The 21,130-nt window shown below is 28.4% G+C and overlaps 1 protein-coding gene across 3 annotated transcripts in view; it reads right to left on the bottom strand.

Moving 5' to 3' along the window:
* LOC123293967 overlaps positions 1–21,130 on the bottom strand; it is a 226,858-nt gene that overhangs the window by 184,780 nt on the left and 20,948 nt on the right. The window contains exon 2 of one of the 3 annotated variants that reach the window (XM_044874981.1): positions 1,138–1,177. The exons of the other annotated variants lie outside the window; for them this stretch is intronic. The gene's annotated coding sequence lies outside the window, so the exon portion shown is untranslated. The remainder of the gene's footprint in view (positions 1–1,137; positions 1,178–21,130) is intronic. 3 annotated transcript variants of the gene reach the window in all.

Raw genomic sequence — 21,130 nt, 5'->3', positions numbered from 1 at the left:
AAGGAAAAAGGTAATTTAATGAAGACTGTTCTTAGATACGTTTCAAGTGATAGTTTAGGGTTTCGTAACCGAAAAATTTCTCAAGGGTTTTTAAATTTTGTAAATTTTACTTTTAAGTCATATTTGGCCCGACTTGTAAAGCCTCTCCTAATTGAGCTAGATGCTTGAAAACTGGTACGTAGGTTGAACTAGTGTCAAAGATGTGCCTCTTGAGGGTGGTAACTTATCCATCGCCTCTTTGCACTACCAAGTTATTTATTGGGTTGAAAACTGGTATGTCAGTTGAATTTGTGTTAAAAATATGCCTTTTGGAAGATATCAACTTCCCTTCTCTCTTCCTTCTCTTTTTTATACTACTAAAATTTTTTTAAACGCATTCAATCATGCAAATCTTCTAAATAAAAAGAAAGTTTAATGTAATTAATATAATTATTATTTGTAAATTTTTCGACAAAGCTAAATAACACAGGGTAAAATGCAACCCTGAAAATAATAATTTTCCATTAAGAATCAGATCTGTATCATTAAATTGTGTATCAATTTTGCCAAGTTCTAATGAAATCATTCAAAGGTTTATAAATTTGAATTTGTCGCAGAAAGTAATCGAGTTAAGTTTTAATTACGACATTATTTATGCATTCATTGTAAACAACCACTACTAGGTATAAATAATATTTTTGTATAGTTAATTGAAATGAAAGATGTGTAGTATTATTGACTATAATTATTTATTAAACTTTTTATTTTTTCATGAATTTATAAAAACTCTCACTTAAATCAAAAATAAGATAATATAACAAAAATATAATATAAATTCAATTATTATATTTCAACAGATATTCGCACGATTAATATTTAATTTGGATGATGAATTTAATAATAATATTGTTTTATTCAAATTATTATTGACCAAAAATGAGTTTAATAACACTTAATTTTAAAAAGAAAGTGAAAATATAATAATATTAAAATAGATACCTAGTGATACAAGTGAAATATTAATAGCAATTTATCATGTGAACACACTTTATGATGAAAAGGTGCTCTGGGTGACGGTGAAAGAATAATAAAAATGTTTTTTTTTTTTTTTAGAAATATTTTTACATCTTATGAATGTGAAAAAATATGAGGACCCACCTGGGAAATAGTTGAAATAGGTTGAGTGAAACTTCTTTACCTGGAAATACAAACAAAAAGCTTAGAAATTATAATCTTACTTTTAACTTAGAAAGGGGGTTTATATTTAGGGGGCGGGCTAAGCGAGGACAAGCGGGTTGATGGTTAGCATATGGGTCTTGAAAATTTGCACTGTCTATTCTGTGAGTAGTATATAGAGTGGATAAGGGAGGTAAAGTTAGGTTCTGTAAATGATCCCATGATTCACTAATGTGAGTCATTTATGGAATGTACTGAAATGAATCATTATCACAAGCGAAGTCGTGTCCAAAGTTTGTTAACTTTGATATCATAAAACTGATTATATACCAGTCAAAGCGCGAAAGAACTAATCTAATAACCTTCAAAATGGATTTAAAGTGTTAATTTAATCATCAAATTATTATTATTATTAAATTTACCAAATTATTTTATTTGTTAATAATGCCACCGCACTGTGACGTTTTTTTCAAGGTTAATTTTTTCTTAAAAACCATTATTTTTGAAAATATTTCTTCTTCCAATCATGGTTTTATGACAAAATGAGACAGCTGTCTTCGTCGTTCTTATATACCTACAAATTGTCTCTTTCTACCTCTCTCACTGCAGTCAAGAATTCACTTATTGTGTTTTCATGTCTATACAGCTCTATGGTATTATTTCTACTGTTTCTATTGATCTAATTGAGATATTTTCAAGACTTAATACACGATTCACCCAAATTCTATCGAGTGAATCTGATCTTGAGTGTGACTAAAATTTTATCAAATCTTACTAGGTTTGTAAATAGCCACTTATGCTTATTCATTTGTTAATTTTGATTTTGTAATTAAAATACAATTTCTAAAAGAAGATGCACATTTTAAATTGATATAAATTAATGATTAACAATTAATAAAACGTCAGTATCAATGATAAATAATATTTATTTTACCAATTTTATCCATGTTTATTTATACTTTAGTTTATTGCTCTCTTGTAATGGCGAAAGTGATTATAATGATGAAAGTATATTATAATACCTACTGCTAAATATAAACATAAATAATAGCAGTATGAAAAAAAAATTAACAGAGATCCATCATCACCACATCAGTCATTCAATTGAAAACTTTCAAAACATGTTTTATCACAGACGACAAACGTACGTCTTCTTTATATAATGTTTTACTTTACAGTGAACGTGACAGAAAACGGAGACAAGAGACAGGATGTCATCCTAAGATGGGGGTAGGGTTGCCACCTCAAAGTTCCAAAAACTCGAGAGATAAATTATATATGTGGTACACAAATGCATAACTTAAATTTTGGACTAAAAATGGTTTTCTGTCAAATTAAATAAAAACTAGTTTTTCATTTTACGTTTTATATTTGCAATAATATCCGTTCATTAATAATTACTCTTATCGGTTATGAACAAAGCTACGACCAAAAATGATAAAAGATTAAATGTTGAACAGATGAAAAATAAAGACAACTGTCCAAAATAAAAATAAATATAACTATGAAAACGTAAAAATAAAAAATTCAAAAACCACATAAAAAATACACAAATCGATCCAACAAAACATCGTATATCTGGTGGTAGAATATCACACACAAGTAGCCACGTTAGTGGAGCTGCACCAAATGTATATGCTACCTCCATAAAAACTATACAAATGGATGGTATGGTATACAAAACTGAATAAGATTTTGGTAAAAGTGAACATGCCACGATTATCATTGAAAAAATCACCATAAATCCGTAAGATAATAACAACATACGTCGTTTACCCATACATGTTAGTAAACCCATGGTGATAATCGTTCCAAAAATTAAAGGTCCAAATATCAGTAAAATTATTGACCAATCAGTAAAGGATAACTTCATACTTATATGCGATATAAAACTCCATATCATAAATAATCCAAATATATCATGCGTTGAAATTAAAAACATACAAATATAAAATGCTCGAATAGTTGGAGTTACTCTTATACGACGTTGTATTGTTTTTGTATTATTAGCAATTGCAATCGTTTCCAATCCATTAAAATATCCTTCAATTTCATGTATAACTTGAGTGGGATCGTAGTCGTCACCACGTAAAAATTTAAATGTATTAAAAATTCGACCCAATTCTTTTTTTTCCGCAATTAAATAAAATGGTGATTCGGGTATAAAGTTTAACGATATTGACATTATCGCTGGCATTAATGAAAAATTTATTATAATTGTAAAAAATTTATCTGTATTATCTTTTGGTCGGATAATTTTAGCTAAAATAAGATTAGGTAATTAATTTTTCAGTATTACTATTTTTTGTTGAAAATGGTTTAAAACTCTAAAAAATCCATATTAATACATTTGTTTCGAAGATCACAATTTGTGTCTCAACTATTTTTATTTGTTGAACAAAACGACTTGGAAAATTTCAATATCAAAAAAGTACTTTTCCGTCCTATCGAAATTTAAAAAAAGAATGGTTCTAGTGAACACATTCTGATAAATTGTTGTATATTATTATGTTGATATATGCCGAAATAAAGAAACCAAATATCTAGCCAAAAGTAGTGAAATGAGAAACACTTTTATGGAAAGTCTTGTTACAAAACTCAACTAAAGGATCAAAGGGAATGAAATTATTTAGTTTCAAAAATGTTTTTTACAAACATATTTGTAAAAAACATTCTTCCTTCCAACTAAAAATGGTGCTAATACATTGTCCTGACCATGAAACATAACGATTTGCTTAAAATTTTGGACATACTATAAGAACTTCAATATACTAGGAAGTTAAAAATGGCCGAACTGAAACTTGGTGATTAGCGTGTAACTTTGTATTCGGACCTAACACAATACAAGTAACGTTAATTTTAACTTTTTTTACGGTGCCTCAAATATCTACCTTAAAATGTTCAAACAAGAGGATCACAATCCGATATCCTAACTTCACTTCAGGATGAAAATTATATTTGCGCTTACATTAAAACTAATTAACCAGCCAATTTAGAGAAAAAAGGTTTCGAATTAGACCTAGAAATCGATTATTGTAGCATATATATTTATCATAATAGTTTTTCGCGCACTTGCCACAACTTTTCCCTACTATCTACTAAATTTTTTTTGCGATTGTTTTCTTTCTGAGTTTTAGAATGTAATCGACAACTTGTTTTGTCCATAACATAAACTGTGATCTGCAAAAAATGCATCAATTTGGAAATTTATTTTTCTTTGGTTGAAAAATATTTTGTTCTGAAATGATCTTATTTAATCATGATTCACTTTTGCAATAAATTAAAAATTGTTCGAATTATGAAGAAAAAAATTAAATATTTCAACTGTGATTTTTTATGCTAATTTGTTGAAAAAGTTCAACAGGAAGGTCCACAAAATGTTAATTTGGCTCAATTTTTATTTTATTCAAATTTTAATTATCTTCCACTAATTTTTTCATTAACATTCTTTAAACAAGCGTCGCACCTAAAACAACTGTATAAAATATTCCGAGAAATATGAACAATTGAAAACATGTAACGAGACGATTACGTAAATGACGATCAGCGATTTCCACAATATATACAGGTGAGACAATACAATATATTCCAGAAAAAAATCCACAAAATAAATATGTCAAAAATGTAATTGTTTTGATGTTAAATCGTTCGGATAAAGCTAAAGTAAACCACACTAGCGATAACATTATAGATGTTCGTAACATTGTTGATTTACGACCAATGCAACCAGGGAATAATGCTATTGGTATTGTTGATAAAAGTGCACCACATATTATTATTGTATTCTGATCACGAGTTTTTATTCCTGGTGCCGAATATTGCATTTGTTGTACAAATATTGGGAAAAATAATCCAAGCATGTTGCCGAATATAAATCCACCACAGGATGCTAAAATAAGTTAGGAGTATGAAAAAAAAATTTTGTAGATACAAAAACAAGATGGTCATCATATACTCTTTTCTTAGATATCAAAGATTCTTAAATGCCAATAATTGCAAGAATCTGTATTGAATTTAGCAAATATTGCGTAATAACTTAAAAAATTAGTACCCAAATGAAATGAAATTTAAATTGGGCATGCACAATTTTCATTTAAATAAAAATGCTTTAAGAGGCAAGCTTTTATTGTCATAAAAATTTAAAGTTAATTTTCCCAGAGTCACTATAATATGTGCTCAATTAAAACTATACAAGATGATGCGCCTAAAGCATTTACGATAGTCATGACACAGAATAAAATTATTTACATTAAAAGCTTGTCCCTTAAAAAGTATTCAAATTGGTAATTTAAAACTAAAAAACGTATGTGTATCAAAGAAGCGATAGAAAGGTGGAGGAGCAGAATTAGGCCATGCTAACCATAAAAATGCATGGTAATCGAAACTGAGCCAACATGTAAAATTTCAACTCCGTAAGATAATAAAGCAAATTAACTGACATTGAAGGCTTGTAAAAATGGAGGGAAGATTTAAAAATTTTTTGTAAAATGCAGTAGTTTTTTATGAAAATATATTAACACTGAGCATGTCTAATTTCGTAACATTTGGATATTTAGCTGAGCATCTAACGGGATTAAACCAAATGTGATAAAAAGTATGCGACCAAAACGAAATTTACCTACTAGCGCAGCGAAAACTTGATGTAGTTGTTTTTGAAAAGACATGTTTTAGTTTCTTCTAAAGTGTTTTAACTTTTACGATTTTCTTCGTGCATTAACATAGTGCTTGAAATACAGATAAATCTCTTACAATGTCCTAAAAATTGTCAAAATTTAGTAAATATTTTTTAACATTCATGTTTATTTGGTTGCTATGACATGCGATCTTTAAAGTTTTAGGCGTTGTGAAACATCTTTTTCTGATGGACCTAAAAATTTTTCATCTGATTCGAAAAAGCAAAAAATCATTGCACGAAAATTTGTTGATTCTCAAATCTCTGTCAAAATAAAGAATCCTCGTTGAACGCCGTTGCAGGATAGTCATGATTGCTGCACCAGATATTCGTTTTCTGGTGATATTAATTTACAGCTAAACAAAATTTCCGAAAACATTTCGTTGTGTTGCTTAGTTTTCTCATAGACCTTTTCATCGATTTGCTTTTGTTTCGGACAGTTGTCAAAAAACTATCCAACCTAAGAAAGTTAAATATATTTTATCTTTTTTAAGCAGGGCTTTTTGACAAGGATAGAAGATATAAGATATGTCTTTACTTGATTGAAAACAGTCCGAAAAAAAAAAGAATCATTTTGTAAATGAAAAGCCTTATTGAAGGCATAGAGTGACAAATTGATAATTTTTGAAGTAAACCTTCTTTAAGCACGCTTGACTTGGGGAGTAAACTGGAGAATGTATGATCAAAATGTTGCGAAAAGTGTGATCAAGTTGAGAGTGAGATATAAGCTAGTGAAGGTAGAAAGAGATCAATCGTGTTATGAAAAGTGTGATCAAGTTGAGAGGTAGATCAACATAACAACATCCATGTTATACTATAAGTATATAAAATATTTACACTTACACAGCTTAGTGGCAGAACATTGGACTTCGATGTCGGAGACCAGCGTTCGAAACCAGCTTATGTAAATTAAATATTTTTGTTTTTATTTCTAAATAATCTTATAAATAATATTTATTCTATTAATTTGTAACATGTATTTATACCAAAAGATGGAGTTTAAGAAGTTTTACTCCAGTCGTGTGGTCTAAAGCACATCCGCTTTTTATAAAATGGTGTTAGTAATGTTGTATTTGCTAATTTACCAAAAATATCAATTTTTCGATAAAGTAACACCGGCAGCATAATTAAAAACACTTCAATACCTTACTTAAAATGGAAATAATACTCGCGTGATACAATCTATAACAATTATTTTAATCCTAGTGTGTGAATATACACGACGTACCTATATTGTATCGTTATTATTGTACAAACAATACAATAAACATTCCTGCGAATCATGTTAGTAGCTTATTAAGGCAGAGTATGCATAAATCGGAGAGCATAATTTTTCTTTTGAGCTTTCTATGTTGGGTAGAGAAAAGTCTCTCTCTACTCAACACGCTATCTTTTCGCCATATACAAAAAAGCTTTAGTCCGATATGGAGACATAATTTTACAACATTTTAAAATAACATAATTTTAAAACTGATATTTTGAAAAAACTAATTTCACATTTTTTTCTACTAATCAGGTCCAATATATATCAAAAATAGGGACTTTCAATAATTTTAAACACCTACAAAATTCAAACTATGAATTGATTTCGATTTAAGCACAATTTTCTAGATCAATTTTTTTTCGGCTACCATTCATTATTAGTATACATTAGCTAATCGTAATTAATCTTATAAATAGCGTATACTACTCGTTAACTACTGAGTATGTACTGGTGATGACTAGAAAATTGGGCCAAAACTAGTTGGTATCGGAAAACAATTTTTTTTAATTTCACTCATATCTGTTATCCTCTTTACGAGGAACTTCTATATTGGAATTAATTCAAAATTGGTACGATATAACTCAATTTTCCCTATATATATTCAATCCCGATCAGTGTCTGCACTATGTACGTATTGATATTTTCATGTAATAATGGTAGAAAGATTCACCGACCCTCGGTGAAGGTTATTATATTACAACTGACCATGGATCATATATCATTTTCGTCAAATATACAAAGGTAAATAAACACAAACATTAATTAGAAACAAAGAAAACAATATGAAATCAAACAAAGATAGATTACATGCTATTATTATAGTTCTTATCCTAATGACTATTATAAATGTATATTTAATTATTGGTGTTTGTTTCTTTTTTTTATTAAGGTAGTACCTACACGAAAGTGATATTCCAAGAATTTGTCAAAACTCAGAATATAAAATATTTAATTCATAATACACTTGCTGTTAAAATTAGAAGATGATTTACCATGCCATACATGAGATATTAGCAATTAAAAGTGACGCAATTTGTACGTGTACATGGGGGAAGTGTATAAAAATACACAAATTTACAAATAATATATTTATTTACCAATGAATGACGTCCACCATCTCTATGAAAAACTAATATAATGTAGAATACTATATTTAGAAAATATATAAATAAAAATAAAAATTATTTACCATATAGTTTCGATAAAAAACTTAAATAAATAACTCGTTTTAGCGATGATTTTTGTGGAAAAGATATGAAGACTAATGTTAAAGGCATATGTCATAGTGTGTGTGTTTATATGTATACTAGAATCAGTAGTGAGGAACTACAGTCTTTTGAAAATAATATATGGTATATGTATAATAGTCATAGCACAGTTAATGCACTGAATGATAGTATTAGTCCAAAACTTTTTGACTGGACGGTCGCGGAGGAACTACCTTAAGTGTAGATATTTTTGGTTGTAAGTACATTTGACACTTGTTTAGGACTTTTTTTTTAGCAAAACTGAACGTGATTTCTTTCCATTTCAATTTATATAAATACTCCATTATAAAAACATGCTGAAATACTTCTCTTAAACTAAAAATACATCCGAAGAGACTGAGTCATTGGAAACTTAAGCCCATCTCCTTTACAATACGAGGACAGCTACAACTCCACGGTAAGAAGTGAATTTGCATCCTAATCTTACTCATTCCATCTAGGTAGTATTGTGTCTGATAGAATAGTGGTACCGAAAAGTCGAAAGTAGTTTACGGACAGTAAACAGTAAATTTTTAAGCTTTTGAATTTCAAATTACAAAAACATCGAAACTCCTCAAAAAAAAAGAAAATAATTATGACAGTAGCGAAAGTATAACCAGAGCTCATAAAAATAGTGCCAAGTTTATTTGCTGCTGGTACTTTTATCTCGACTTCACCTTAAATAATTATATGAAATCGTTGTCAAATCTAACTACCTTTGTTACCCGCTTGATGTACAGGTAAAAGAAAAATATGCTGGACAATATACGAATTAAAATAAACAATATTTGGAACTTTATAGTTAGACTATTAAGTTTTTTTCCATCCCAAAAACACAACGGTCCCAAAAATAAAAAAATTTTTTTGTCAATTTATGCTACACTAACAGGGTAGATCTCGGAACTTTTCTTATTTCTATTAAAAATTCGGATAAGTTTTTTGTACTGCATAAGAAACAAAAAAAGGAAAACAAAAAGTAATGTTTGCGTTTTTACGAACTATTTATATTCCGATATCCTTCCTTTAATCTTTTGAGATCATTGCTGGTAAGATTGGAATTAATTAATTTTGGCAGATTGATCTGGATATTTCGAAAGCCTTATAATTTCAATAATTTATGTCTAAATCAAACTAAAAAGGCTTCCCAGGCAAACACATTACTTCTTCAATGTTATTGAGTTTTATGTTCTTTAAAATTAAAAAATCGTTATTAAAAAACCGTTTTCAAAAATGAAATTCCGATTAAGGATATACAAAGTATTTCATATTTATTGATTCTCTTATTATACCTTGTATATATAAAATATGTATCAAGGTATACTAAGTTTAATCCCAAGTTTGTAGCGCTTAAAAATATTGATGCTACAAACAAAATTTTGCTATAGTTTTGCTATCCGTCTGTCACGGTAGCTTAAAAAAGATATCAAGCTGAAATTTTATAGCGTGCTCAGGGCGTAAAAAGTGAAGTTCAGTTCGAAAATGAGCAACATAGGAACTTGAGTCCGTAAGATGCAACTTGCAAGATACATATACATATAAGGATGGATGTTATAGGTCTATCATTTAGTATAGATATAAGGATGTTATAAGTCATTTTCTACTTAACATCGGGTGTAGAAAGTGTATACCATAAGAACACACGTAATATTCTGATTGAATGAATTATCAAACTAGTAGTTTGATCACATTGAATAACACATTAGGGTGGTATTCAGGGCTGAATATTATACGGCTTCAGTAAATATATGTATCAGAATTTAAACATATAGAATTTCATAGTTATAATATTTCATACAGAAACATAAAAATTGGTTAAAAATATTTTTTTTTTTGTATCATAGAATTTTTAAGAATAAATTGCGATAAATCGTACAGTATTTTCACATTGCTTTCACAGAGCTTTTCAAATGATTCTCTTAACCGAAATAAGTGCGTATTTACAGTGCGTACAGGCGTATTTTTTAGAATAATTATTAATTTAAAAATAGAAATATCAAACCCTTTGAATACCGATTATTTTCACTCATTTTTAGTCTCACATTTCGGTTACAAGAAATGTAGGAGAACATTTTTGAGCATGAAACTTGCTGGCTCTTAATTATTATTATTTATTTTCTTTTTAAGAGAAAGCTTCTTTCAGTGACAAATTTCGAACAGTCTCATTCAATTTTGAATGAACTAAGGTCAATTACATTCTTTAATTTAGCCATTACAGAAATAACAGCAAAACAAATGAAATAGAACTTGAAATTTTATTTCTCCCGAACCTATTCTATTTATTCTATTTTCTAAAAAATGCTGAAAACAAAAGAGTTTTTTTTTTAATATGGAACTACTTCCTTATTTAAAGTATGAATTGACTTTTGAGCATTTATGAAAGCCTAGATAAATTCAAGCCCAACAATTAGTGTCCTCTCAAGCTAAACCATAAAATTTACGTCTAGTAAACCCTCGACAGAAAAACGACCTTTTAATGCCATAGCAAAAGCTCATTTAAGCGTACTCTGAAACTTTTGATGGCAACTTTACTTTAAGTAATCATAATTGCCTGAACATTTATTCTCACTGCTCAATTAAAAAAAGTTTTATAATAAAATAGATTTGCGAATTTCAATACAGATTAAGTTTTATCAAGTTAAAATAAATTTTCGTGTTGGAAATTAATCCGGATAAGTTAAATGCTGTATAGTCTATCATCCATTGAATCTCATAGAAAATAAATTGGTTATAGATTATACACTAAACTACTGATATTTGAATAAATAATAATATTTGAATTGAAATTTCGAATTATCTCTCATACTAGTTATTACAGTCCTTACAAACAGATTATTCCAGAAAAATCTAAAATTAGACCAACAAGCTATACCCTTTGGAGACATATAGAGTTTGATGTGTAGATTGTAAGAAAACATTTTACTTTTCTAAAGAGAGCCCAACATGCCATTTTATATTATTTGTGATTAAATTTTATGTTCTATCATCTGACACTGATACAATGACTGTAGGAAATCTTAAGGGCAAGGCATTCAGTAATAAAAAAATTATGAAGATTAAAGTAAAATTATCTTTTGCCTAGCGTTTTATTTAGAAATTGTAGACATTTGTACATGATAAAATGTAAAATCCAACTCGTGAACACTAAAGAGTTAATTTCTCTATAGCAAACTACGAGCTAGTATAGTAAGTGTCAAATTAAAATTATTGGAAAATAACAATTAATTAAACTTGTTTCATTAAAAACTGTGACAATAAGAGATGAAATTGCATAAATAATATTTTTGAAATGGAAATTAAAATAATTACTTATTTAAATTTGTTAGAAAATAGTATTACTTTTTCAATGTAAACCGTATATCCAATAATAGACTTATATATATCCATCTATAAAAATTATATTAACAAAGAAGTGGGTCGATACTATGGTAACCTCCTGAAATAAAAATTATACATCGAAGCGAATAGTTCTAAATAAAAAACAAGTGAAAACAAACAATTAACTGAGTTTATTGTTGAAATACCATGAATAGACAGTGTTGATTACTCTGTCACATTACACATACATACATGTCATACATATATAACTGATATTCCCATATAATACATACTATACAACTTGCGCATGATTTGGACTCTCACGGGTATACAGTGATGTTTACGAAAAAATGTTTCAAACAAAACATTTCAAATAAATGTTTGTTTATTTTTTTATAAGGAACATTTTTTACATTTAAATTTTTGATCTATCTCTAACGGTTTACAAGATTTATCCTACGGACCCAAGATCCAATCGACCTATGTTGCTCATTTACGAACTCGACCTCACTTTTTACGTCCTTAGCAGATTGGTTTTTTTTTTCGTTTTTGAGTTATCGTGCTTACGGACAGATAGATGGACAAACGAACAGACGGACAGACAACCGGAAATGAACTAATAAGGTGATTCTATGAACACCTATGCTAAAATTATTTTCCTAGCATCAATATTTTTAAGCGTTACATGGTATAAAAATCATACATCGGAGCGAATAGTTCTCAATACAAAAAAACCTTTATCTCTGATTTGAGATAGTGAAAACCCAAGATTATTGCACTATGAAGTATATGAATGTTTTAGATAAACACTTTTATATGAATAATAATAATAACATGGGTAGCGCATCATCATAATGTTTTTACTACATCTGCCACTATACTCTAAACTCTAAAACTCTAAACGTTACTCATTTAAATAAGAGTATTTCATTATGTATGCGAAGTGCAATAACCTTCTATTTAAAAAAAACATAAAACGGGTATTGTTGTTTTTGTATAAAAATATATATTTTATTGGGTATGTTTTCATTTATAATCACGTTCATTGATTAGGTCGAACACTCATAAACCGGGCGAATATTGGTTCAGATTTAGACGGAGATTTTGTGAATTGGGCTAAACTTGCAAACCAAGACTGGTTCAATCTCTTATCTCAACAAAGATATATCTATATTTTATATTGTAACAATAATAACATTGTTTCAAACTTGGAGGTTAGATATTGCTTTAAGCCTGACTTCCGGTCTTCGCTGAAACCTGGGCACTAGTAAAAAAAAACAGTGAATGTCTTTACTCCTGGCTAGTCTTTTTTAACTTAGCCAATCCTCTTATCGAAACAGCAAAAAAAATAAAAATAAATTAAAAAGAAACTTGAAACATTAGTCTTGGGCAAGGACAACAACCCTAGTCTCGATTAAAAAGCCTTCACAATGGCTTGGTAGGGCTATTAAATCAATGGCTAATAATCACCGTTAAAATCTAGTAAAAATCTAGATTTAATTTCTTTTAACTGTAAATAGTCTATTTTAGTTAAATATGTAGAATGAGGCTCTTCGAAATATATCTTTATTCCAACCAAGTTTTGTTACTTTCAAGAAAAGCAAAACAAGGCAATCCGAAATAATGCTTTTCGATTTTTATTATGAAAGTTTACAGCTTGTTTATGCAAATTTATCCAAGTTAGACATCCTAAATTAGATTTCAACAAGGAAAAACAAATACTATTTTTATCAAATTTTAGAGCAAAACCATTACATGTATTCACTAGTCGGATGTAGAAGTGATGACTATAAAAGAATATGTATACTAGAAGGATTCATTTTTTTCTCAAGTTTATAAATATCGATGCCGTTAATTATATGACGAAGGTAAAAGTTTAGGGCATAAACTATAGTTTTAAGATGCATTGTATCCATTTATTGTAAAATTGACGATATTTTAAACTTTATTTCGAACTTGAACTAAAGATGGATGTTTTTATAAATTTACTTTTCCGATCGTATATATATATATTTATACTAGCGAAGAACTAGCTACCACTATATTGTGCTCGAAAATTAACATTTCGTAATACGTATTCCAAAAAATAATAATAAAATTATTGGTTTTTATATAACTTGTAAATGATAAAACAAAATGAAATAATTCTCCGTGACAGAGATAAAACAGACTAGAACATCTGAAATATAATCTACATACCTAAATTAAATTTGATGTTTAACAATTTATGAGTATGAATTTTTAGGTGGAGTTGCAGATGCTTATTTTTATAAAAAATGAATACATATTTTTGTGTGCTTATCTAAGCCGAATCATGATTCATAAGATAAAATGACTGTTTTGGCAATGAAAATTCCGTATTATCTATTATAGACTAATAAATAGCTAATTTTAACGTTTTGTTAACAGGTTATTCTCATAGCCTTTCCAATAGAAAATCTTTTCAAGAATAGGGAACAGTTCGAGATACATTCATTGCATTATCATTATGAAATTAAATTTATTGAGTTTGCAATTTTAGCTTTAAGAATGGAAATCGGAAATATACAGAATATGAGGAAATACTTCAATGGAAAAACTGAAAAATTATTTTATTTAAGATTATCATATCCATATTCCGTAAAAAATTTTACATTCTTGTCACTTTGTCCGTTTTAATTTTAAAATATGAGCTTAAAAATAAAAATAAATCCAATAAAAACTTACTTCGAAACCTAGTTTAATGACTTTTAAGAATTAAATTTTATTAACATTCGTAACAAGTATAAGCTAAATGAAGATTGGGCAAATTTGGGAGTAGGCATAAATGGATTCTTTTACCACAGATAAAAGTCAAGTACAGGTAAATTACAGCTACATTCTATGCAGCTTCAAGGGCAATACTTAGTCACTATCTTTTATTAAGCTGCTGTTTTAACTCTGGCTTAAAAGCTAGCACGTATGCAAAGCCTTTATCCAGAGCAAATTTAGTTAAAGTAAACATTCTTTTACTAATTTAAGACACGCGGGATAAGGAGCAATGGTTCTCTCCCTAGATTGCGTTCGAATTCCAAAAAACAAATCTAAAATATTAAACAAATGTAAAGGGTATACAAGAGCTGCATATTTCTACTACAAGTGGATATTTCTTGTTATGACCCCTCTCTAAAATACGCCCCAGTCCTCACATATTCCGGAAATTAACTAATATTAAACATTTTTCAGAAGATATAAATACAAAATCATAAACAATTATGATGTCGGTTCATTCACAAAAATAAGCATTTTTTCTGAACAATAAAATTTATGAGAAATTGAGGGAGAACTATTGTTAACTTAAATAAATTACACTTTAATTTCATTGTTTGTATGAAAAATAGATATTAAAAATACCACCATAGATAAAGATTGTTGGAAACAATTTATCATAGTTTTAATACAATTATGTTTTTTAAGAGAGTCCATCAACAAATAATATCCATAATCTTTAAGTACAGTAAAAATATAACTGTTAATGTGTTTTATATTTTGCATCTGTTTAAAGCCATATTGTGCATATTATTATGTTATTATGCAACGGGATTAAAATATTATTATGTAATGATAATTATCAAGTTAAGGTTAACAATCCATTTGTGTGAAATTTGAACAAATAAACTGTGAAAAAATAAAAGTTATAATAGGGAACTTCAAAAAATTTCTTTGATTTTCAATATTTAGGCACAATTAGCTCAGTCAATTGTTTACTTTCACTTATTAATTTTATTTTTAGTTACATTTTTAGGGCATAATCGATTCATTAGAATGTTTTGCTTTATTCCCAATCCAAAGTAGATTTTTCATACTTGAAGATAAACAATATAATTGCTTTTTATTTTCTTTGTGTGCTATGGTATTGACGAACAGCCTGAAAAATTGATGTTGAATTGGGCTAATTACTTTATAGTTCATTGTAACTAACAACTACATCAAGATTTTTTCTACTATATCTGGATGAAGGAACCTATCCTATTCGTTGTGTGCGTAGTCATTGTAGGGATAATAAAATCGAGGTCAGCGCATACAGTGAAAAATTTTGGCGATAAAGGAGGCTGTTATGACTAATTTGCAGTTCTTTACATGTTAATCTTATAAAAAATGTCAAATTAAAATTATTGAAAAACACTAATTAATTAAACTTAATGCATTCAAAATTGTGAAAATAAGAAATCAAATTGCACAAATATTGCAATCCATACAATTATATATGCATCCATACAATTCTATAATTAAAGTTGTGTATCGTTACCATGGAAACGCCTCCTATAAAACTCATGCACGGTGCGAATATCCAAATGTTGCTAAGATAAAAACACAAGCATAAAACAGAACAATATAACGTAAGTTCAAGGTATATACAACCTTTTTTTCCTATAACGAATAGAGTTTTTTCATTATGTAGCATATGCCCACATATGTTTTAAAAACATTAATCAATGGTACAAATCGATAGTTTTATAGGAACATGTGTTTACCAGTAGAGCATTTATAAAGCAAATTCTTTTTATACAAAGTGTACAAAAGAGTACACACATTCATACTAACCAGGAATTATTGCATCGGGGCATGAGTTTCAATCGTGTAATCGGAGGGAAGATTTGTAACAGAAATTGAGAGATGAATGAGCAACTCATGTCCCATTACAAGCTCATCTATTAAGGCGGAATTCCACTGAGGCAATTTTAGAAAGCATGCAGTATGCGTCATTGGTGAATGCTACACACAGTCTTTCAATAGAAAGAATACAAAGCGACAAAAAATATGTCTTCTTGCCGCATGCTGACTGTTGTTGCCTGTCGATTGCCTGATCTCTCAATATGAATCCACCACATGATGCACCAAACTAAAGTTGCCTGAATGGAAACACTTTAGCCGCAAGACATATACGACAAAGCGCATGCTACATTTAATTGAATTTTGTTTGCTAAACTGCAAAATTTTTGAGATTTATTTGATTGCGGCTTAAGAAATTTTAGTACTTCGCATAACGCCTCGTTGCAATAAGACGATTTTCTACAAAGCTTTTATAGCTAGAAGCCTTCGCACAACTGTAGCTCGGATAAAATTAGTGTTTACTATAGTGCATATACAAATAGATACCAACCAGACTATTAAATATTGATCAACAAAAATTAATTCACATCATTATCCTCAATTGCTTTTAAAGCTTTTCCGATGATTAAATATTTAAATAATATTTTGAGCACAATACCAACAGAATTCTTTCCTACTAGCATCATTTAAATATAATATGATTATATAATTATGACATATTATTTATTAAATTTTTTATGGTGTAAACGATAATCCTGTAAAAATTTAGGTCATTTCGTTATATCTATTCGTTAAATCTTTTCCCTCTCAGTGTGGGTGCAAAGTAAAATATTTTTTTACTCGATATCAATTTATCACTGTCACAAGTATACAGTATTTTAATAAGATTCAAGCTTGTTACAACACCATATAGAACAGGCTCTGAATGGGGTTGAGTGTGCAAAATATGAGTACCGCATTTTGTCAATTGATTCTTGATCAGAAAAGCTTATAGATTAATATTGTGAATCTTGTCAGAAACCCTATTGGTCCAATTTTTGTATACGCCCCTCCAAAGAAACAGTTAAATTACATTTTTTTGAATCAAGTAAAAGTTACTCTTGATTCCATGGGTTATTATCGTCAAAAAGGCTCTTTGTGATTTTTTCGTAAACTTCTTCGTTTTCGAGATATTAACAGTTTAATGTTTGGAAAAACACCAAAAAGGTCATTTTAAAAGCTAAAAAACAGGGCATAAAATTAGATTTTTGAGTTTATCAAAATTCTAAAATAATGTTTGAACATCCTTTAATAAAGATCTGAAGACTAATACAGGTTACTTTATTCTAGAGGCTCATTTTTCAATTCTTAAAAAGATGTTTAATTCCCATTATTAACAATGAGTAAGACAGAGATACTAAATATTCCAGTCTTACACACTGTTATTAATAAGAACTAATAACATCTTTAAAGAATTAAAAGTTGTGGCTTTAGAAATTAAAGAATCTGTAATTTCTCTTCAGAACTTCATAAAGGATGTTCAAACAATATTTTAGAATTTTTATAAGCTCTAAAATATAATTTTAAGACCCGTTTTTTAGCTTTTAAAATGGCCTTTTTGGAGTTTCAAACATTAAACTGTTAATATCTCGAAAACGAAGAAGTTTAAAAAAAAATCACAAAGAACCTTTTTGACGTTAAATAATCCATAGAATCAAGAGTAACTTTTACTTGATTCAAAAAAATGTAATTTAACTGTTTCTTTGGAGGGGGTTATACAAAAATTGGACCAATAGGGTTTCTGACAAGATTCACAATATTAATCTAAAAACTTTTCTGATCAAGAATCAATTGGCAAAATGCGGTACTCATATTTTGCACACTCAACCCCATTCAGAGCCTGTTCTAATACCTACTCTGTGTGTATCAACCATTAGGTGCTTTTTAGAAGAATGAATAAATGTTATTCGTCTATATCTTCTATCTTCTCTAAACGAATGAATAAAATATTAGGCTGGCTAGGTTGAATAGGGAATTTGATTAACGTTATGAGCTTAATAAATTTTGATTTCTTTGCTTTTTAGAAGATAAAATAATCCCACAATCCTTACAGACAGCCATGAAGCACTCCAGGTCATTATATCAAAAACCATTAAACCAAAAGCTGCATACATATTTAATATGGCAGTTGATTTACATTGACTTTTGAAGAATTTTTTCTTCCTAGATTTCATACTTTTGAAGAATTTTTTCTTCCTAGATTTCATAAGAAATAATCTCCATCTTGAATTTAAGCACCTTTTTTAATCTCAAAAATATTCGTTTTGTAAAAGTATTAAAAAAATTACCAACGCCTTCAAAATGACTGTTTTAGGAAAAAATAGACCGAAAAAATAGACTTGAGAAAATATAACGAAAAAATTTTCCAAATTTTGAACGCAATGGCTAAAAATTTCAGAACTCAGAGTTGGTTACTCCTCTACAGTCGACAAACTCAACCCAACCAACTTTGAATTTCCAATTACCATAACGAAATCAGCAAATAGATAAACAAAAACGTTTTTTAAAAAGTTTCAATTAAAAGTTGTAGGAAATGTTCTGATCAATTATTTTTCACTTTTTCACAAACTCAATATGTACGAGTTTAATTAATTAACCAAAGCCCTAAAATTCTAGAATTCGACCAGCCTAGAATTCACCGAAAATTTTTCCATTTTTAAATTTGCAAAGTAATTTTAAATAATTCCTATACGATACAGTTATTATTATAATCTGTTGTATGTATAACATTAATTTTATTTACAACTCGACATGAACAATAATAATGCTAATTAAATTTTATTATTAAAAGTATTAATGTTTTTAACAACTTTAATGTATTATAGTTTTATAAAAATGTTTTTATTCAAAAATAAAATCTTTTTAGTTTTATAATGTTCACAAAATGTGTGTTTATTACTGATATAAAAAAAATACAATCGTTTAATATTTTCCATTTTTCATATAAAAAATTGAATACAATAGACTTAATAGAAAAATTTAAGAAATTAAAATATGAAAAATAAATTTTAATCGCATAATCGGGCACATTGTTCTTGTGAGGCACCCAGGCCAAATCTGATAAAAACCTGAAAGTTCATTTATACAATTGAGTTGTTAAAAAAATCAATTCTTAGCAAATTGCCGAAGGACACTCAGATTTTTTTAAATAAAAATGACTTAAGCTAGTAGTGAGGACTATAACTGTCACCCACGACTAGATAAAAGCTTTTAAAACTTCTGTTCAATTCTATTATGTACAGGGTCTTTCATCATCAGCTAGTCTAAGGCGATTTTTTAAGGAGTCATAACATAAAGCTATATTTTTAATAATATATTTACATTGGAATGTGTAAAAAACAAATTTCATGTTTATACAAGCTCATACAATGATTTTATTGACAACAAAATAATGAGCTTGTATAAACATGAAATTTGTTTTTTACACATTCCAATTTAAATATAATATTAAAAATATAGTTTAATTTTAACTAATGACTCCTCCTTAAAAAGAACGCCTTAGACTAGCTATGCTGAAAAACCCTGCATACAGTTGGAAATTAAAGTTATTAAGTCACCCGATTTTTTCCAGATATCTTGAATGAAATATTCATTTATTTGAAACTTTTCGTTTAATCTTACTGAGATTTTGAAATTTATCGTAAATTATAATAGTTTACGTTTTAAGGCTAATTACGGAATAGCAGGCCTAGGTTCCATGCACGACAAGAAGTTTTTTTTAATATGTTACGTTTTTTTAATGTTATGTATGTTACGGTGGATTCTTTGAACTCAATTTTGAAGTAGATATCTTCAACCGATTGAGCTGAAATGCATGGAAAGGTTGCGCCGTCCTGATTTTTCCATCGCTTCCCCCATATTTTATATAAATACATTTTTTTAGTCTTAAATTAAAAATTTTAATAAAAGATACTTTTTAAGGGGCAAGCTTTTGTTTTACTAAAAAGTAGAAAATACTTTTATATATAATTCACTCATACCCGATTATTTGTAAAAGCTTGAGGCGCTTAATATCAAGGATGAATCGAAAAGAAATTAGGCACGCGGAGTAGATGAGGCGTTCCGATTCATTTTTTATATTTTAAAATTAACCACCTCAAACTTTTACAAATAGTCGAGTATGAGTGACTTATAGATAAAATTATTTTCTACTTTTTAGTACAATAGAAGCTTGTCCCTTAAAAGTATTTTTTATTAAAATTTTCAGTACTGACTTACCAAGAATGCAAAATGATATTAGGCATATTACAAAAATTATAGCATATAGCGGTCGATGATGGTGGCTTTTAGGACTGCATATTTGCATTTTTAGTAACCAAATGCTAAAAATAGCAATGACGTACGATTATGTATAAACATTTAAAAAAAAAACTCCTTACGTGTACCTCTCTCAAAAAAGTAAATAACTTGAGGGTTATTACGACAAAATAATTATGTAAATAAATGTTCCATTCGAATTTTTTCACCGTGTTTTTTTTGTATTTAATTATATTTAAATAAAATGAATAGCACACAATAAACTCTGTATATATATTACACGATAATCGCACATGTTTGTTAATAGGATAATAAAGATTACAATTTTATGATACAATTTTTAAATAAATATTTTAATAACAATGATCATATTTATTTTAAGGAAGTACGAGCAGGGTATCAACTTTCAGTAAAAGTTTTTGAATTTTGAATATATGTAGTTTAAATACGTTGAACCCGTCAGCGCTATTAGTCGCGTGATGAGAGATTTGCTCATGAGTTCTGTACATGCGTCAAATATTCAATATTTTGTAAATCATAACCTCTACGATAATTTTATTACGTGATTTTTGAATGGTGTTTGAGAGTGAAAATATTAGAGCAAAGAAA

This window comes from Chrysoperla carnea, chromosome 2, assembly GCF_905475395.1.
Source record: "Chrysoperla carnea chromosome 2, inChrCarn1.1, whole genome shotgun sequence".
NCBI lineage: Eukaryota > Metazoa > Arthropoda > Insecta > Neuroptera > Chrysopidae > Chrysoperla > Chrysoperla carnea.
Note: the sequence above shows the minus strand (reverse complement) of the source record. Positions and strands in the feature narration are given on the sequence as shown.